We start from the raw sequence: 22,709 nt of genomic DNA on the forward strand, positions 1-22,709 counted from the left end.
GAATTCAAGTAGTTTACATGCCGGTTAACCACGTTTAGTGAACGAATTATTGTTAAATATTGTAATTCCTTCGATTTTACAACTTTGCAATCTACTTTCCGGCTTCTAGATGTACAATGGATAAACAATAGTTTTACTGATGTCAGAATTTAACGTTCTGGTAGTACAGACATGCAAACACGTAACCTGCCTTTACTGTATTGGATTCTGTTTCTATAGCCCACTTAGCTCAAACCAGTACCAGGACACATTTCCAACCACTAATGCTACACTTGGGAATGTAGATACACAATTGTAAATTGCCCAGGATGCAACAACTGTCATTTATATGGGAAAGTGAGTGGTAAGGTGATAAGGGTGAGGAAAAGAGCATCAGTCATTCTACCACAATTCTTGCATTCTAAGTCTAAAACAGAACACCATGTGTTTAACTGCATATAAGAGTTTACTTTGACAGCTAACATTGTGTCGACGAAGGTTTTTCTGAGGGAAGTGTCCGGATGTATAAGGATTAAGACGATGACGCAGTTATCTCCTCCCTACTGTTGAACCTGTTTCCACAGAGTCAAACGGACGATAGAGCGTTGTAACATTTCTGCATAGCATTTATATTGGAGTATGTGTTATCGATTTCCGCAGTTGCTGTGTTAGTCTTCCAGAGGCAACGAATTAGAAATGTCATGGGTCAATAGTAGTATTCTCGGTTACATGAAAGCATCAAACACGATTGTTCCACACTTCATCTCATAATAGAAAAACTGCAATGCGTCACCATACGTTATAGTGACTCCATGGCATTATGAGTTCCGACTTTTACTGTTGGTTCACGACACTCTTTTTGCTTTGGAAGTTCTGACCTGGATGGAATGTAATGTTGACTGTGGGAGATTACAGTTTATATATAAAAAGACACCTAGGGTTATCTCTGCTAATAATAAAGCTGTAAAACCGTTATGTCTGTCTGTACGTCTTTGACAACGCTAATCTCCAAAACAACTACAAGAATTTTCAAGGGGTTTCGCAGGTAACTTGAGCATAGCATGGACTATAGTTCATCAAAAGCAGATAACGAAGAAAAAGATATCGTGATTTAAAGCCTTACTAAAGCTTTGAAAAGTCTGTAATACAAGATACTAATTGATTATTACCACAGTCTAATACAAACAGTCACGACACTCTCTGGTGTGAAAGTTGTTACCGTTGGACAGGTGGAGCGGCACTAGTTCTCCAAGCAATAAGAAAGAACTCACATGCATCATAAGCATAATGTTTATTTTTATCCATTTTCTGGCTAATTAACGAAATAGTTGTTGTATTTTTGCGTTCCATGCGTTAATAAATTACTAACAGACGTAAATTATCGTGAAACATATTTGAAACAGCCGAATCACAGTGACTTAGTGGCATACTACAGCCTATTCATGAAAAAATACTATCGAATATGTGTGTATTTGCAGCTTATTCCGCATAAAGCAAGAGAATATGAACACACATTTCATTCATGAGACACATATATTTCTGTTGCTGTCTGTTATTATTATCATAGGGTCTTCCCTTGATACTTAAAATAATTCGCCCATTCTAAAACTCCACTCGAATTTCTAACACACGAATATTTTTATAAATGTAATTAATTTTGCTTCAAAAGCGAATGCCTTGAAGATTCTTGCAGTTTGTAACTCTGATGGAGCAACAATTGCGGAATTGGTTTCTTCATTGCTGACAAAGAGTTTTATTGCTTTTTATGATTTATGCTTGTGCTTTTCCCTTAGTTGCAGTTGTGGTGGCTTATTTGGTACGTTAAATTATGTTGGTCTTCCACTCCATATAGGTTTCCTACGTTCGACATTCACTGATTTAGCTGACAGAATACCGAACAGACACTTCTTTGTTGGGTAGATATGCGATGTCTTTCTGCAAAAGGTTGGGTTTCCTGGCACTGACTAGCAATTGTTTGTTATTAAAGGAAAACGACATAAACAGAATAGCCATAATTAAAAGTAAGAACAGCATCCAAAACACCAAGTACAAAGACTGACCTTCCAACTAACACATTTTTTGGTATCCTTGACCATACAACATTGTTAAATGATTCACTCGCATTTTGTGTTTTGCTCTTGAGACATTTCTCCAGCATCTCTGATTGGGCAAGATCCTGAAACACAGGTTTAATGACAAGCATAACAGCATTTGGTATAGTAATTTTGTGCGAGAATGTGTCTACTTTACCCTCCTCTTTTGCCTTCAGGTATTTACCCATTCAGTGGAACACAGGTTGTGTATTAGTTCAGATTTGTAGACAGCTTGTGAAAATAAATTGCCCAAACAGCTCTCTTCATACCGTCTAAATTATCTCTCTTACTTCTAATAGCGAAGCGATACCATAATATTGTGTGATCTGATCAATTTGTTTATCAGTCAGTCGACGTCTTATACTTAGACCATCACATAACTTGGTACTTCCCAACTGCTGTTTGAGTCTACGTAGTCTCGTGCCCACATGATTACTGCCCTCTAGTTTTGTAACTGACAGATCACCATAGTGTTTACTCTCCACCACTGCCTTATACGATCGTGAGTCTCCATCCCCAAGAAAACTCATGTAGCGGACAGCACTGTCATGCTGGGAACATTGGAACATTTTCACTGCAGAAGCAACCACCATCCCTCCACTAGTTCCTTCATATCATTTCTCTGACAATTCATTTCATGCTTAGTTTGCTTTTCAGTACTCCTGCCTGCTTGCCTACAACCCTGACAGTTCATGGTCAACACATCAACATCCAACACTTTCCCATTGTCGACGCCGATAATAGATGCACATGAATTCTTTGACTGGAAACCTATTTTTTGCCAGGATACGTCGAATGATATTGCTCTGTCAGAACTACCATTTTCTGCTACAGCCTGCTCTGCTGCTGTAGTCATTGACTCCATAGCACACACCTTGACACTATTTCCTACTATGGAGTTGTATTTGATAGATTTTGTATGGGGACTGGCGAGGTTCAGCAAGCCACAAAGAACCTTACCAGCGTAATGGCCTTCTCCTATGCATCTAAGTCCATATAAGCATCTTAGATTAGTGTCAAAAAGTCCATTCTTTACACTTACTTCTGATGTCTTGATGGTCTTTTCGCTTTTACAGTTCTAACACATTATTTGTAAGTGAACACCAGACCATTGCGTTGAGATAGCTTTTCAGAAATTTCAATTTCCCCTCCACATATACGACAACATACTGTTTCACACAAAGCTGAAATAAGTATATGGAGATTAATAATGACATTGCAGTTTGTTTCACTGTCTGAAGCTGCGTTGTGTTTTACATCATTACCCAGCAGTTTTTTCTTGGAAGCACTTGGAGGAGTGGAAGGACTGTCACTATTTACAACCAAATTATCACGCCCTGCGGCGCTAACCACTCTTTTTACTGCTGCTATATTTATTCTGGAGTATGTTTCCTTTGTTTCGTATTTTTTTAAACACTCCTTTTGGTTTAGTCATGACGAAAACTATCACAGGAAACACAGAAGCTAAAACGCGGCTAGTGGATATCTGTTGTTGTCAAACACAAACAAATGTACAGTTCAAAGAGTTTACTGCGAAGTACCGCCAGTGTAGGCAACTTATGAAACGGACAGTTCTCTACAAAACAAAAGAAACCACAGCCTTCTAGACTATATAGTTCCAGAGAAAAATGCCAATATGCGAAGTGATGGAAAACAAAATTCTCGGAAATGTCATTGCATGATTATTTTCAAATATTTATTTAAAATAGTAAATAATAGAATATTTCAATAAAACCAACACCAAATTAAGCATAAATATTCATATTTTCATAATTTGCATAAAAGTAAAAATGTCAAATTTTGTCATTTTGGGCAGAACGAGTCCCCTTAAATAAATATGTTACCCCTTACCTCCCTCCATAAATAGATATTTAGTGATATAGACTAACAGTATGAATAGAAAACAGTTGAGTTGCATAATAACTGGTGTTAGGTTAGTGGGATGTATTTTGAAGTGCATCACCACCTTTTTTCTTTTTTTTTAAGGAATTGTAGTCTATAGTTTTTTTATAAGCAGAGGAGTGAGTGGTGTGGTGTCATTGACCTATAAACAATAAAGTGAGAATGGTGTGTGCTACATAGTACAGAACATATATATGTGACAAAAAAAGAAGTATGCCTACACATATAGCGTCTGGGTAACCATATTACTATGCACCCGCATGGATTTTATGGTAGATGTACAAATTGTACCCTTCATCCCACTTCGACATTGGCTACATTGAAAGGGAGGTATATTAATTTGCTGTTGTGTGATGTTATGTATTTCCATTTACAAACCCGAATAGATTCTGTTCTGGGAAGGGGAGAAAATTTATTTATTACACTGGGTGAGGTTTCATTGGCTACATCTCGCCTCAAGGGTAGATAAGTAGTCGATTGCGTTTGCAAGGGTCATACAGAATCCCATCTAAGTCTTAAATTTACTAACTGATCTAACACAAAGGAACAATAACAACAAGATAAATGCGACTAACACTATAACATGTGGTACAACGTTGCATCTAAGAACTATGTACTTGCATTCACAGTGGGTTATCTTTTGTGTTCGATACCTTTTGGGATAATGACGAAACTACCTGAGAGAAAGGACGCGAAACAATATTAAAATATGAGGTGAGGTGGCTGTGTTCAGAAAACTGGTCATTTACTACAAAGGCAACCTTATTCTACTTTAGTCACTTACGTGCTGTAGGGGTTGTCCACTACCAAGCTGGAAACTATTAATGATTCGCACGTTGGAGGCCTAGGGATCTGTGAAGATGGTCATATGTAATAAAAAAAGATTAAATATTACTTATTTTATTTCTCAGAATACATCTCGTCGCCATGTCTTCCATGGCGGCTGGCGGTTTCGTAAGCCGGAGGGGAGACTGCTGAAACCAGAGTCAGATTCAGCGATGCCGAAGATCGGTGCACCAGACCCAAGTGCAAGCCGGTGACTCAGAGTGTGGCGGGATGCTCACCCTCTGGTTTGGGTTTGGAAAGTGCTTCCCGTCCGCTGATCTGCTGCGAATGAGGCAGTGACTGCAGCTCATGTGTGTTTGGCCCACACACCATCCTGAGAGTACTCTGCCTCCCTGTAGGTCAGCCCGTGCTGTCCCATCAGATGGCTTACATGTCAGATGTCATGATGTCTTGTTGAATGCTCATCCTGGTATGTCTGTTTCATTGGCTGTCTGGCCCGAACTAAGCTGAAGTCTCAGAGTAGGTGGTGCCCTGAACTGGAATGGTATTGGTAGAGTCATGGAGTAACCATCAGTGGCGGCTTCAGTAGTGAATACTGGTTCACAGGTATGGTGGCTACGGATCAGTGGTCAATACACCATGCAGCATGAGTATGACCAATACTGGAACAATCTCACACAGAATGTTACAATATAATAACAGACTCAACTGCGAACATCATGAATACTAACGAACCTAATGTTCGACTGCCTCTAGGTTAGTGTGATGGAGTACTTAAGAGCATCGAGCAGCAGCTTTGTTGTACGAAGTCATTTATAATGACTGAATCGGTCTCGCTCATTACGAGTAGTCAGTGGTTTTCAGTTTTGATGTATTGGCCTAATCAATTTGCTTCAGTATCGTAAATGCTTCATCAAATCTCAGATAGGTGTTGTTGTGTCCTACCTAGTTCTTCTTACATAATGTTACGCAGGTTGAGGCAGGTTGGTCTGTACCTCTCTTACACCTTTCCGCTGAGCTCGCATTCACTCGCACGCAGAAGTGTTGATGTCACATTCTTGGCGAACGACTATCTGTGTCGAAATGATTACTCCTAGTGGCTGGATAGTGTTGATACTTCCATGTGCTTCAGCAATGCTGAGCTGTAGTTAGGAAAATTTCATTCTCCTGCTCCCCTGCTTTCTTGATGCGTAACGGTACACGCAAAGGGGGAAACAACCACGTTAATTTAGCATGGGAATTCATTGCGAACAGCCTCTTCATACGTTTGGGAGAGTGGTCTACGATTATGCACTTGTGGCGGGGCGGGTTTAATTGTGTGCCGTACTTGTTTGATCACTGTCTCTCGTTGTATGTTGCACTACCAAAGTTCCATCTTCCTCAGTACGGCGTCTGATCACCAGTCCGTTTCTCTGCATACCATACTGTCCAGACGATGTTAAAAGCAGCGTTGAAGAAAAACACCGTCAATACTTACGTTAGCAAAGTCCGCGTAAACTCTGGTAGCAAGCTATCCTGTAATACCTTAAAGCAAATTTCGGTTGGACGGCGATTGCTTCATCTTTGTAGAAAATTGTCAAAATTCAGCAAACGAGTTCTTTTATATTTTTTTAGGTTCAAAAAATGGTTCAAATGGCTCTGAGCACTATGGGACTTAACATCTATGGTCATTAGTTCTCTATAACTTAGAACTACTTAAACCTAACTAACGTAAGGACATCACACAACACCCAGTCATCACGAGGCAGAGAAAATCCCTGACCCCGCCGGGAATCGAACCCGGGAACCCGGGCGTGGGAAGCGAGAACGCTACCGCACGACCACGAGCTGCGGACTTTTAGGTTCAAAATAAACACTTGCAATCAGCCCGTATTTAATTGACGAATAATATCACTGTCCTGAGCTCACAGTTCAGACAACCCAGTACACCCACAAGGCAGCCAGGAATGTATGTAAGTCCAACCCGAATTATTATGCGATTTACAGTCATTACTCTGCTACAATATATGAGTTTCACATTCGGTCTTTTCAATGGATTTCAATAAACAAACTGCTCACCAACTATTCCACAAACGGGTATGAAACGGAATTCTACAAAGGCCGAAAGTTCACACGTGTTTATCTATCCAACAGATCATTTCACAAAGCTCAGATTTTCACAATCTGTCCGTAAATGCAACTGCTTTTTCAGTCTACTTCTCTCCCAGTATAACTACTTGGCAGTGCGCGGGAACTGCTTGACTCTGACTAGTTGATCAAAATGACCAGCCAATCACAACTATTCTTCGAAATTATTCTCGCGCCAAAACTGTCCTACGCCATTCACTATTCCCAGCTGCACTTAAGTCATTTCAATATGCAAATATTAATATAATGTTTAACAAAACCAAACGAAAAGAAATCTAAACTTGAAGTAAATTTAGAAGCTTATTACTCTGCAAACGGCTATTCTCGCTGCCTCCTTACAAACAATAGCAAGTACACTTCGTCATACGTCTTCAGCAATGTGGGTAAATCACAACTTTCCCACGACACAGTTATGTAATGGTGTAACATGAGACACACCATTATTGAATTTTTTTCGTATGTCACACGCACACACTCTCACTCATTTTAATTTACTCACACAACAACACATTTAATAAATACTGATCTTTTCTAAATTTTATATTACGAAAAATTCCAAATAGTTAACATTTTTAATTATGAAACTCTAAACAAATTGACCTAACGTGCTGTGAGCTACAGTAATGATTCCACATGTTACTAAGAGACAAACGGTTATGAATCCCAACTGACTTTAATCTTAAAAGTGTCGGTTCGGGGTGTTTTAGATAATTTTCTCTAACTCTGAAAGTATGCCAGCTAAAAAGGTGAGATTTTTACACAATCTTCTTTTTAATAACAGAGAACAGTATATTGACTTTTAACTAAAATGAATAACATTTAATATAGTTTATGTAGATTCTTAGGGGCTTTAATATTCTGTTGCTCGAGTTGACACAGGTACCGCTTCCCACGGCTAGGCTTGCGACAGGTGCGAATGAGTCTCGCTAAGATACAAGCGGCTGTTTCTATCACCGTCAACGGCTCCAAAGCTACGAGCCGTACTGCAAAGTAGTGCAATAAATGCTATTGCGTATTGACTCGCGACGTTACACACCCACATGAGGATTCCATAGAGATATAAATTAACAAGAAAGGACAGCTCCTCATCCCAAAGTACGGTAAATTCCAGGAAGACACCCAGTGTTAATTTATACTTTCACTACTGGGGTTCGATAGACTAGTGGGCCCGAGATTCTTCCAGATAGGAAGATTATATCCAAGTGGGAATGGCCAGTAACCACGTGGTGTCTGACACCATGGCGGGAGAAAAATTATCAGATTGGCTCAGCACTGAATCCAAGTCACTTATTACAAGGTCAAGCAACAACTCGAATTCGTGATTCTAAGTTCCACAGAAAAGAATTAAACTCAATAAGTGACAATAAGTACAATGAATCGCTCCCTACACCACCAAGTAAGTTACAAAATGTCAACCCGACTTAATATCTAACACTATATTCCACCATAAACTTGTGTACTCACCTGCAGCCCATGTCTCGCATAAACTTTTGCAACGGCCGCCAGAGTTACTTCATTACGAAGGGACGGTGACTGACCAATCCCAGATGCCTGTTATCCATTCGCATACGATGACGGAGCATTGCCGTCATAGCACTTCCGTGTATTGCCGTACAATGACGGGTACACCCGTCGCAGCACTATAGACGCAACGTGCGACTTCTCTATAGCTCGGCGCTTTCTGTAGTAGTTCTGCAGCTACACCATTAGTTGTACGTTTATTGAGGGATTAATTCGAGTTTACATGCATTTTGTCTGTGTTTCGTAAGCTCAGTGAGTGACAGCTTGGCTCACCGCTAAGAAGCAGCAGGTGAGAGAACCAACTTTTTTCTGGAAGTGCGTGGCTATAGCAAGCAAGGCGCAATCAGGTGATGGAAACAGTAGCATTTTGGACGACAGGGAAACTGGAAATATGGAAGAACGCGCGAGGACACAAGAAACGAGAACAAGGCGTGATTTCTAAGAAGTTACGTCAAGATGCATGAGAAGATAATTATATTTCTATGTCTCGGTCATAGCAATGCGAAATGCAAGTGTAATTTACCACATGCAGAACCAATGGCGTAGGGAACATAACTGGCACCCGGGGCACGAAACTTTATTGTCCCCCCCCCCCCAAATCGGCGTTCCCCCCTCCTCGGTACCCGGGATCATACTCTAGACTTTATTGGTGCCCCCCGCCCCCATCTCCAGACACACAAGAAACACATACAGTAATATAATATACAGTATTTATTCTAATAATAATACATTTTCCGAAAACTCTTGTTTGTCTTGGGCACCATTTGGCGCTCTTCTGAAAATGGAGCATTATAGACAACCTTGCCCTCCCCCTCCCCATCCCCCCTCCGCTCCCCTCGCTACGCTCTACTCCACTACACTGAACCTTTGTCAACAACGTTCCGATTCAATGTGGTAGAACAGCTCTTAAAGAAAGTAATTCTTATAAGGGATGACCAAGCAATACAGAAAATACACAAGTGGTTCAAGACAGAAGTTAGTGCCATTTTCCATAGAAAATAACGCCGACTCTGAAGAAAACTGCTCTCTCTAGAAGGTGTAAAGATTATTGTGATCGAGTGCATCGTGGGGAATCCTGTTTTGAATGTAACATATGTTAAGTTACACTTCATGTGGAAAAATGTTTCACAGTACACGCAAGTAAGATATGTGTGAGCTTTATGACGAATGAGAAACGATTAATAGTATATAATAAACAGTGGAAGTATGTGTAAATGATTATAGTGTTTAAGTCCTTAGAACAAGTATATTTCTTCACGTTTAGTAAATAATCGTATACATGTGAAAAACGAAAGTACACCGTAAAAACCGGCCGTTGTGACTGAGCGGTTCAAGGCGCTTCAGTCTGGAACCGCGCTACGGTAGCTTCGAATCCTGCCTCGGGCGTGGATGTGTGTGATGTCCTTAGGTTAATTAGGTTTAAGTAGTTCTAAGTTCTAGGCGACTGATGACCTCAACTGTCAAGTGCCATGGTGCTGAGAGCCATTTTTTGAACACCTTAAAAACAATTGCGTTGCTGTGACAAATCGCTTCTCAAAAACTGTACGCGAACGGGTTAAAAAGCTTGGAGCGCTAAGCGCAGGTTGTCGTTGTCCCTAGGCACTTTCTGAACAAAGAAAAGTTGCAGTAAGTTCTAGAAGGATCCGAGTGGAATTCTACAGGATCAACCAAAGTGTTGTTGTTGTTGTGGTCTTCAGTCCTGAGACTGGTTTGATGCAGCTCTCCATGCTGCTCTATCCTGTGCAAGCTTCTTCATCTCCCAGTACCTACTGCAGCCTACATCCTTCTGAATCTGCTTAGTGTATTCATCTCTTGGTCTCCCTCTACGATTTTTATCCTCCACGCTGCCCTCCAATACTAAATTGGTGATCCCTCGATGTTTCAGAACATGTCCTACCAACCTATCCCTTCTTCTAGTCAAGTTGTGCCACAAGCTCCTTTTCTCCCCAATTCTATTCAATACCTCCTCATTAGTTATGTGATCTACCCATCTAATCTTCAGCATTCTTCTGTAGCACCACATTTCAAAAGTTTCTATTCTCTTCTTGCCTAAACTATTTATCGTCCACGTTTCACTTCCATACATGGCAACACTCCATACAAATACTTACAGAAACGACTTCCTGACACATACATCTATACTCGATGTTAACAAATTTTTCTTCTTCAGAAACGCTTTCCTTGTCATTGCCGGTGTAGATTTGAAGTCCTCTCTACTTCGACCATCATCAGTTATTTTGCTACCCAAATAGCAAAACTCCTTTACTACTTTAAGTGTCTCATTTCCTAATCTAATTCCCTCAGCATCACCCGACTTAATTTGACTACATTCCATTATCCTCGTTTTGCTTTTGTTGATGTTCATCTTATACCCTCCTTTCAAGACACTGTCCATTCCGTTCAACTGCTCTTCGAAGTCCTCTGCTGTCTCTGACAGAATTACAATTTTAAGAACGGCGGGATGTTTGGCTACTGTTGTTGGGACTTGTTCCAGCCAGGAACGCATGAAGATAGCTCAAATGGCTCTGAGCACTATGGGACTTAACATCTGAGGTCATTAGTCTCCTAGAACTTAGAACTACTTAAACCTAACTAACCTAAGGGCATCACACACATCCATGCCCGAGACAGGCACAGCAGCCGGCACGCATCAAGAAAACCAACGAACTTTCCCTGGCAACTTCCTCTAACTTGAAGCTACGTTTCCTTGTTCTTATTTCATGCACGTAACTTACTGGGACTTGGTATATGAAGAAGCGAGACTACTGGTTCTCGTAACAGGGTAGAACAAATTGAATCAAATATCCAAACATCAACATGGGACAGTCAAGAAATGTATCTGTCAGAAATAATGAAGGGCAGAAATAAATATGAGAAAGATAAATATCGAGAGGCGGTGTGAAAATAACGGAGCCCTTTGAACAAGTTACCGTCATAATGTAGCAGTTTTATGACCAATAAAACTGCAAACCAGGCAGTGTACATGATTAGTTGGTGGTTAGTTACTGCGCAGCACGCCAGTGAACCGTAGCCAACTGTGGTCCGCAAGACTGATCATGTGCGGCGAGCAGCGACTGCTACAGGTGTCGGAGCAGGCAGCGGGCAGCAGTCAGGGACAGATGGCAGAGGACGCTGGCTGAGGTCCAGCTCTGTGTCAGCCCCTCCGACAACAGCTGGGCGGCCACCGGACCAACAAGCTGCCTGCCGCCAGCCAACCGCGTGTCACGTGGATCTGCCACAAATTGTGGGCCTCCTGGTCCCGCCCGTTGTCGCTAGCGAGGCTGCTACTGGGCTGCTCACGTGAGGCGCTGGAGCGGAACATTCCACTAGATCAGGCCCGCTTTTGCGAGCTGGCTCACGTGTCGTCAGTGAGCAACCGGCCATCTCACGGCGGGTAGTGAGGGATGGAGGGGAGGGCGACGAGCAATCGGAACAATGCAGCTCGGCACGAACAACTGTTGTCGGATTTGTATTCAACGGCCGTAAATTCTACAGAGATTTATCGCTTCGCGGTGGCTAATTAACCCTAGGACGCCTAAGGGGGTGGGGTTCGTTGAACCCACAATTTTTTTATGTCCCCTGCTTTTGCCCAAGTAACTTTCGTACTACATATTCCCTTTGAGTTATTGTTTGTTGGCTATTTTATGAAACGTTAGTGTCAATATATTTGATAGAAAATTCCTGCTTTGAAACAAAAAATAAATAAACTTATTATGGGCCCAACAAACCCCCCGTCCCCCTTAGGCTTCCATGCTATAGAAAATTTCCCTTAGTAGGATATCGTATTTCTCATCTCTACAACAATGCAACTTAGTTTCTTGTTGGTTGGTATTCTTGATATTCACAACAATCGGTTTACTTTCAGAGGAAGTGATTGTTGATGTCAGTCAGCTGTTATTTACCTTGTAAACTTGCAGTGAGTTAGTGCAGTTCCCAACACGTAGGCCTCCAGTAACTTTGGTGTCCTACACAGCAAAAACAAAACCAAGTATAAACTTACTGATGTTGTCAACAGTGCACCAAGATAAAGGCACTGTTGGAGGAGAGAATAATAAAACCGAGATAAATGCCTATTATAATTCCACTAAAGGTGGAATTGATACCATTGATCAAATGGCGCGTATGTACACCTGCAAGTGGGGAACAAAGAGATGGCCTCTATCTGTATTTTACTCTCTCATCGACATTTGTGCTATCAATGCAACCACCATATACATCCAGCAACATCCAAGATGGAACGAAAAGAAACACAACAAACGGAAACTTTATCTTCTGAAAGCTGGGATGGAACTAGTGAAATTGCAGGTAGAAGAAAGAAGTGCCAATGCAAGAGGGTTATCTAACCAAATTGTTCAATCAATGGAGACTATTCTACAAAAGAAAATCAAAGACGTGACAACAGAAGCACGTCAGCCTCCTGCAGGGAAAGGTCGGTGGCATATTTGTGTAAGAAAAGCTAAAACAAAGAAGCAGAAGTACAACAATCTAAGTAAACCAAAACAGTATTGTGGACAGTGTCATAAACATATGTGTACACACATTCAGAAAAAATTGTGAAGTGTGTCTCTTGCCTTGAAGTTGAGGGCTCAGAGTAGTCTATTGTATATGAACACATCTGTATTTTGTATTGCAATATGTCAATTTCTTATTCACTCAATCCAATATTTATAACAATTAACAACATTTATAAACCGATGCCTTAGTTAAAATACATAAACCATTTTGAAATTTGTAATTTTTCGTCAGTAAATTTATTTAATACCTGTGGGCTCGCCGAACCCCCCCTTAGGCATCCAAGTTAGAAAAAAAGGCTTGGGCGTCCTAGGGTTAATGCCTTCCATGGCAAATTTATTTCCTACAAGTGTTATGCTGGTGATAAATGACAGTGAAATGAAACTTACAATTCTCACTGAAACCTTCCCGTCTCCTCTATATCTCTTTTGTTACGCAACCTTCCCTTTTACAATAACCTATGAAACGTTCCCTTAGGATTTATAATAATAACAAATGAAATCTTCCCTTTGAAATCAATTCTCTTTCTCAATCTTCGCATACAAATTTAAATGCTGCTTATTAAAAGTTATTTTCTGATTATTTCAACGAAACATGGAATGTGTCGTTACCTGCAATAACCCAAAACTGTCCCTTACCTTTTTTACTGTTACTGGATCGCCATCTGACTGCTACATCGAACTGCGACATGAATATACTTACTCTGTTCTACTATACTCTATTAGCTGCTGGTGGGCTGTCATAATAAGTGGCTGTATTTATTACCAAAGCAGACGTTATTCTTTAATAGCAAAGCTGTCGTTATTCTTTAATAGCAAAGCTGGCGTTATTCTTTAATTAATTTGACTGAAGTTACGTAATTCATAGTTAAACTTTTTCTTGACACCAATAAAACTTTGCGAAGTTTTACGTTGATGGTTTTTGAGATGGATTATAATCAGTAATGCAATATTGCTGACAAAAATTAATTATATTCTGAATGAAATGATTTTACAAACGTTCAAATGGGACTTAGCTTTTACAATAATCTTACAACTAGCAATGCGCAAACATACCTTCAGTAGTCTTGAGTTTCTCAAAAGATTAATTCAATAATATTAGTTCCTCTTATGGTAATAGTTACCTGATGTCTCTGTACATCCGTTTATAATTTGTAAATCATAGCTAGTGGCTGGCAGGCACACCGCTCCTCTCAACATCTCGCTTCAGACCTGCTACCCACTCGCTTCACATCTCGCTTACTACTGACTTCCTACGAACGCTAAAGTGCGATCTCTCGTGCCAACAATGCTTTCTGGTGCAGACAATCCCTGCTACCATTACAAAATGTATCAATACGCGGTCTTTTCGTAGGACGTGGAGGACGCATAAATTGGCCAGCCCGTTCTCCTGATCATACACCTCTGGACTTCTTTCTGTGGGGTACGTTAAAGGGGAATGTGTACCGTGATGTGCCGACAACCCCAGAGGATATGAAACAACGTATTGTGGCAGCCTGCGGCGACATTACACCAGATGTACTGCGGCGTGTACGACATTCATTACGCCAGAGATTGCAATTGTGTGCAGCAAATGATGGCCACCACATTGAACATCTATTGGCCTGACATGTCGGGACACACTCTATTCCACTCCGTAATTGAAAGCGGAAACCACGTGCGTACGTGTACCTTACCCCTCATGGTAATGTACATGTGCGTCAGTGAAAAAGACCAATAAAAAGGTGTTAGCATGTGGACGTAATGTGCTGTTCCAGTCTCTTCTGTACCTAAGGTCCATCACCGTTCCCTTTGGATACCTACGTAATTCGGTGCTCTCCGATACACACGATCGAACAGCGGAGGAGTGGTACTCAAGCGTCAACTTTAGGTTACAATATCTCCGGATGTAATTAACATTTTACAATGCAACAAACGGCACTGATTACGTATTTATTTATATATTCATATGTGCTAACAAAACTAACGGAGTTCCATTTAAAAAAAACGTAGGTTTGTATTAAAAAACATACTTCCGTGCATTTTTTTATGGTTTGTATTAACCAATTACACTAGCCCCTCTCCTCACGTTCGGTCTGTGGAATCGATTCGTCAGTATTTGATGTGGTTTACGAAATATATCCAGCGGTAATGTTAGGTGACTCACCCTGTATAAGCGCGAGGTACACCACTGCTAATGTGAAATGCTGGTGCGTTGAAAGCTGATGTAGCCGCCAGAATGTTGAATGCAAGCATGCGAACGTGCATACATCGTGTTGTACAGCGTCAGTGAAAAAGACCAATAAAAAGGTGTTAGCATGTGGACGTAATGTGCTGTTCCAGTCTCTTCTGTACCTAAGGTCCATCACCGTTCCCTTTGGATACCTACGTAATTCGGTGCTCTCCGATACACACGATCGAACAGCGGAGGAGTGGTACTCAAGCGTCAACTTCAGGTTACAATATCTCCGGATGTAATTAACATTTTACAATGCAACAAACGGCACTGATTACGTATTTATTTATATATTCATATGTGCTAACAAAACTAACGGAGTTCCATTTAAAAAAACGTAGGTTTGTATTAAAAAACATACTTCCGTGCATTTTTTTATGGTTTGTATTAACCAATTACACTAGCCCCTCTCCTCACGTTCGGTCTGTGGAATCGATTCGTCAGTATTTGATGTGGTTTACGAAATATATCCAGCGGTAATGTTAGGTGACTCACCCTGTATAAGCGCGAGGTACACCACTGCTAATGTGAAATGCTGGTGCGTTGAAAGCTGATGTAGCCACCAGAATGTTGAATGCAAGCATGCGAACGTGCATACATCGTGTTGTACAGCTGTTGGAAGTCAGTGTGTGGCGTGGAGTTCCATACCTGCTGTACACCGTCGGTCAATACGGGGACGCTTAAAGCTGTTTGTAGAGGACGCTGGAGTAGTCGTTCGGTGATGTCCCATATGTGTTCGATCGGAGGAGACCTCGTGATCTAGAAGCCAAGGCAACATGTCGACGTCCTGTAAAACATGTTGGGTTCCAACAGAATCATGTGAGCGAGCGTTATCATGTTGGTAACACCTAGAATGCTGCTCATGAGTGGCAGCACAACAGGTCGAATCAACAGACTGACGTACAGATTTGCACTCAAGGTGCGTGGGATAATCACGAGAGGGCTCCAGCTGTCATATGGAATCGCGCCCCAGATCATAACTCTGGGTGTAGGTTCAGTGTGTCGAGCCCACAGACTGGTTCGTTGCAGGCCATCCACTGGCCTCCTTTTAACCAACACACGGTCATCAACGGTACCGATGCAGAACCATCGTTCATCAGAAAACACAACAGGTCTGCAAAGTGCGCTCTAATGAGCTCTCGCTTGGTACCACTTAAGTCGCAAATGACGGTGGTTTGGTGGTGTCAGTGGACTGCGCGCTAGAAGGCGTGTGGATCGGAGCTGCCCTTGAAGAAACCGATTTGTAACAGTTAGTTCTGTCACTGTGGTGCCAGCGGGGGCACAAATTGCTCCTGCAGACGCAGAACGATGCGCCAGAGCATACACCGAACACAATGGTCTTCCTTCTAACAAGGAAAACACCCCATCACAGCCCCCTCAGATTTAAAAAGTGAACGTTCCAAGCACAAGGTATGTAACATCGAGCGAGTTTGTACAGCGACGGCGTAGTGGTTATGTGGTCACGTTGTTGGATTGCCCAGGGGGAAACCCACTTTCAAACCTCCCCCATCACCCATTTTCCCCCAGAAAATTATGAACTTTCTGTACGTTCATGAACGTACCTGTTCGCTGAACTCACACTTGTGTCTGTGTCGCGGCTTAACGCCCGTTTTCCAACAGCGAGGTGTAAGGGAGGAACCTACAGACATACGTATCTTCTCTTCTATATATGCACCCCATGTTATGATTCCTGCGTTCCGTTCTGGAACTTCCGGCTCTTGAATTCCTTTGTTGTAACGTTGTTCGCACCCCCTTATTTCTTCTTTTCATTTCTGTGAGGGATTTATGCGGTCATCTCGCCTGCTCCCACGATGCATCACATTTACTGACGACGGTAATGTATTCTTACCACATGATTCATGTTCTGTAACAATTGTATAGTGCTACAATTGTCAAGACTACAGAAAGGAAACAGAAACGTCAATGAACGGACCGAAAGTTCATAATTTTGTGAAAAAAGAGGTGCACAAAGGAGATTTGTTCACGAATTGCCCACTCCGTACTCTAACACCGTGACCACATAACCACGACGGCGTGGTTCTTGCTGTTCGCTCGATGTTGCACATCTTGAGCTTGGACCGTTCACTGTTTCTATTTATCTTCTTTTTCAAAGCTCAGTACACTTTCTTACGGTTTTCGTGCCCGGTCTGTGTCAGTTTTGACGGACCATCTTACTAGTAAATCTGTTGGAGGTGCGATGGGGAATTTCCCTTGTTAGTAGTGCCAAGTGGCCCTCCGGAGTCCGGTCTTCTTGCGACCGTACCTTCTCGTAACCACCGGTGCCAGTAGCCAGTGGCTACATTTCTGTCACTTCTTTCTGCAGCATCGCGGAAGCACTGTTACAGGACCTCGTTGCCGGCCGGTGTGGCCGAGCGGTTCTAGGCGCTTCAGTCTGGAACCGCGCAACCGCTACGGTCGCAGGTTCGAATCATGCCTCGGGCATGGAAGTGTGTCTAGTCCTTAGGTTAGTTAGGTTTCAGTAGTTCTAAGTTCTAGGGGACTGATGACCTCAGATGTTAAGTCCCATAGTGCTCAGAGCCATTTGAACCATTTGAACGACCTCGTTCAAACTCGGTGAGGTGTTGATAATGGCTTCTTTCTCGCCTTAAAGCCATTCTTGACTGACATTATCTCACGACGAGCAGTCTCAAAGGCAGTTAACGCTCATGACCGTTACAGCGTGTATTTAAAGCAAAACTGATTTCCACCCTCATAGTGGCGCTACTAACGCCACTCTTAATCGACTGGCGCGAAATTTTATCTTTCAGGTACAACAACACGTCTATCAACTTTGATTTACGTCGCGGAACTCATTCTAGATGTTGAGATTTTTCCCCGTCTCTACTATTCTATTCCATCGCTTGCGCCTTTGTCCCGCATTGTGCGCGGGGTTGGCGTGGTCAAATCGGATTTGGCATGCTAATGGTTAAGGGGTGGCCGGATGCCCTTCCTGCCGCCACCCCGTAACCCCCGAGACGGAATCATAGTACCCCATCTGTCTGCGTCGAGTGTAAATCATGGAAAAGCGCGCATGTGTTTCCAATGTCTGCCAGTCGTGTAACTGAGGCGGGAGGTGGGGACCAGCCTAGTATTCACCTGGAGGGATGTGGAAAACCACCTTAAATCCACATTCAGGCTGGCCGGCACACCGGCCCTCGTAGTTAATCCGGCGGGCGAATTCGATCTGGGGCCGGCGCCCCTACCTGAGTCCAGGAAGCAGCGCATTAGGTTCTACATGTAGGTCTAAATATCGATTTAATCGTAGCTACAAACTTGTGAAGTAGTGGAAACTGACGTTGAGAAAAATTTTTGTGCGAGTGTACAAGACTTATTTTATTATTAAATTTGTCATGCAACTGCTTGTCACACTGTGGATCTATAGGTTGGAACTGTAGCTCGACATCCTGCATTGTCGTCTTGTAAATTGATGTTGATGTGTCTGACTTTCGTTCTAAAGTTCCTAACCCAGCCATAACGCTTCTTTTCATCTATTTAAAAACGACTGCTCTCCTCTTTAAGCACTGTAGTGCGCTATGGAGTGTGTACACTTGCGTCTGACGTCATTCCTTTGACGGCAGCGCGCAGTTTGCAGTTCTCCTGCGCTACCCAACGACACTGACCGCTTCATTTTACGGCGAGCGCTCACCACCCAGGCGGCGAGAGAGCGTGAGGGCTTGCTCTCCTAGCTGCCTCCTGAACAGGCCTGTACTGCATCACTGCCCACCGGCTGCTCTTCACTCCGTTTCTTCTGGTCCCTGGGAGCGTTTACATTAAGCGCCCTTTAGGGATGAAAAAAAGGGGATCTGAGACCACTAATGCGCAAGGGATAGAGGCAATGATACAGCCTTTCTCCACCACTGGCCCCTCTGTATGTGGAACAAGCAATGAAGGGAATAAAAGTAACGTTAAGAAGCGCTGTTAAAACTCACTGTGGAAGGATGTCGGTAATAAGCTTCGCAGTCGATATTGCTATCCTATATGACAGCGAAGTAGAATTACAGGATCTGTTGACAAGAATGCACAGGGAACTGAGTACGAAAGATTGATTGAGCGTAAATCAAAGGAAAAAGGAAGAGGCCTGTTCTTCTTTTTCTGAAAATAGAAGTTGTGCTGTAGTGTCTTGGCATCCACAGTCCTTATCATTTGGAACAGTTTTTTTCTGGTTTCGATTTTAATCGAAAACAGAAACATGTACAATAAGGAAATACACAAATATTCGCAGGATTCTGAAGAATTCGAATGTATCATACAAAGGGCGTTCAACAAATAACCTAAAACTTTTTTCTGAAAGGTGGTTGGTTTTAGACGGGATTCCAGTACATGATATTATTCGCCTCTCTTTTGGCTCTAACGTACTTTCCGTTCAGTGCGACGGACTTCCTTACTGGGAGGGCCTCTATGCCCGCATGGTACCACTCACAGGTCGACGTCGGAGCGAACGTTATGCAGCATCAATAACCTCTCCATCATCCACGTACTACTTCCCGCTGAATGCATCCTTTCTTTGGCAAAAGAGATAGTGGTACGAAGGTGCGAGATCCGGGCTGTAGGATGGATGAGGAGGAAAAGCCCAATGAACTTTTGTGAGCTCCTTTGGGGTGCGCAGACTTGTGTGAGGTCTTGCGTTGTCATTGACAACGTTTGCATTTCCATGGCAATAAACACGCTGAAGTCCTTTCTTCAATTTCCTGAGGACAGCAGAATACACATACAAAGTTGATCGTTGAGTCTCAGGAGACCATCGCCATAACTTTACCGGCTGAAGATGCGGCTTTTAATTTCTTTTCGAAGGGGAGGTGGTGTGGCTCCACTCCACGGATTGCCATTTTGTTTCCAGTTGGAAGTGATGAGCCCATGTTTCATCGCCTGTGACAAACAATTGTCGCGATCAGCCTTGTAACGTGCAAGCACATCCGCACAGATTTTCCTTCACTGTTTTTTATGGTCTGCTGTTAGGCGACCTGTTCTTCTTTTTCTGAAAATACACGTTATGACGTAGTGTCTTGGCGTCCGCAGTCCTTATCATTTGGTTTCCTAGCAGAAGTCCGACCGCCGTATCATCCTCTGCCAATAGCATCACTGGATGCGTTATGGATATAGGCCTGAGGGCAGCACACGGCTCTCCCGGACGTGGTCAGATTTTCATGACCTTGAGCTGCTATTGTTTGGCCAAGTGGTTCCTCACTAGGCAAGACGAGGCCGACTCCACCCCGCTCCAGTCCTCCAACCAAGGAACAAAAAATCACTGGTGGACCAGGAATCGAACCTGGGTCGTTCGCATGTTAGTCAGTCGCGCTGACCACGCAGCTACGGTGGCGGACTCATTGCTCGTTAGTCCATTTAATTTTCAACATTCATCTATAATTCTACAACTCAAACGCTTCAATTTTTTTCTGATTTTCCCTAGTTCATGATTCACATCCACACATTTTCAGTTATTTCCTCCTCAAATTAAAACCTATGCTTGATACTAGAAGATTTCTTTTGGCCAGGAATACCTTTTTTTCCTGAGATTGTCTGCTTTTTACGTCCTTGATTCGTCAAAAATGTATTATTTCTCTTCCAGACACAGGAAACTGTAATCCCATCTAGTTCGTAGTCACTAACTTTGATGTTAAGTTTACCGCTAATTTCATTTCTGCTGTTCCTTGCTTTCAGATATTGTGAATACTTCCTTAAAACTAAAATTTGTATATGTACAGATAGTAAAGGGCATTTCTCTCGTTGTTTGATAGAAACAAAATAAAAGAAAACATTGATGATGCTGTAATTTCACTGTGTGGTCTTGCCCATTCGTCGCTAATAGGGTGCCTATGGGATGCAGCGTTCTCAGAATGCTACACAACAATTCAAACAAATAACATTAGTAGTTTTATTTCCAGAAAGAAACTGACAATACTCAACTTTGGAGATTAACAAATAGTAATCGCAAAAGAGGGGCAACTTGCAATATAATTTAAGAGTCCTTGATATGTGAACTGTTCGGACAAGTTGACACACGTCACTGATCACTAACGTCCGCGATCTGAGCGGCCAAGCCTCTTTTTTTTCCTTTACTGTTATTTTCAAACCTTTACATAAAGGTAGGCCGGCAGCGGCCTATCTACGCCGCTCTTCGGCCATAGAAAAACATACATTAAACAGGAAGATATAAAAACAAACATACATGGAGGATAAAAGCAGGAGACATACGTATTAAAATAAAGGAAGGCGTTCACGGACGCACTGGTTGTATAAAATGGCCAGCACTATACACAAACGGAGACACAGACCTACACACGTGAACGTAAGAGCACTGAAGGAGAGACACTGATGAACTGATGGGAAGTGAAACACTAGCACTGTGCGCGACGAACTTCGGCGCACTAAAACATACTGTTTGCACGAAAAAGTCGGGGGCTTGCCATAGGGAAGAGGGGAGAGGTGGAGGGAGGGGGAGAGGATGCCAGTGGGAGAGAAGAAGGGAGGGGGGAGAGGGTATGGAGGGGTGTAGAAATCCTGGAAAGGGGGAGGAGAGGAAGAGAGGAGATGGGAGGAAGTGAGGAGGGAGAGAGGGGAAAGAGGGAGCCCTGGGGGAGGAAGGGGAGGATCAAAGCTGGTAGGAGGGGTAGATTCAGGGTACGAGTGCATCATCTGGGAGGGGAAGTTGGCGGAAGCCACCTTGGGCAAGGGTATGGAGTGTGGTAAGATGGAGAGCGGGTGGGATGCAGGCGTACAGGTGCGGCAGCGGACAGGGGTGGGAAAGGATGGGAGAGGCAAGTGGGTGAGGGGGATCAGGTTTACGAGAGTTGTAAAGGATCCATATCCATTCAAGGAAGAGGAGGGGGTGTGGGAAAGGAATTAAGTCCTAGACGAGCCACATGGAGGATTGGACGCGGATGCGATAGGCGAGGCGGAGCGCATAGCGTTCCTGGATTTGAAGGGACTTGTAGAAGGTAGGAGAGGCGGAAATCCAGGCGGGATTGGCATAACAGAGGTTGGGGCGGATGAGGGATTAATAGGTGTTGAGGATTGTGGAGGGGTCCAGACCCCATGTGCGGCCAGAAAGGAGGCGGAGTCGGGAGTATGCCTTGGCTTGGATCTTCCGGAGATTGGGGGGGGGGGAGGGGGGTCCAGGAGAAGCGACGGTCAAGGGTGACGCCAAGGTACTTGAGGGTGGGGGTGATGTTGATAGGACGGCCGTAGACAGTAGGATAAAAATCTAGGAGACGGAAGGAAGGGGTGGTTTTGCCAACAATGATCGCCTGGCCGAACCTCGCAGGAGCGTCGCTTATATTCCCTTCTTCCAGGTGTCGCTCTTGGCGCGGCGCGATCCAATTCCACGCACCATTGGCAGCCGTTTCCTCATCTCCTTCTCTGGTCTTGCATTCCGCATCTTTGCTCCGTCGCTTGTGGTTACGCCAGACCAATTCACCGAAACATGTCCCGGTGGTCGAGCGGTTCTAGGCGCTTCAGCCCAGAACCGTGCAACTGCTGGTCACAGGTTCGAATCTTGCCTAGGGCAGTGATGTGTGTGATGTCCTTAGGTTAGTTAGGTTTAAGTAGTTCTAAGTTCTAGGGGACTGATGGCCTCAG

The sequence above is a fragment of the Schistocerca cancellata genome, chromosome 5, assembly GCF_023864275.1.
Source record: "Schistocerca cancellata isolate TAMUIC-IGC-003103 chromosome 5, iqSchCanc2.1, whole genome shotgun sequence".
Classification (NCBI taxonomy): domain Eukaryota; kingdom Metazoa; phylum Arthropoda; class Insecta; order Orthoptera; family Acrididae; genus Schistocerca; species Schistocerca cancellata.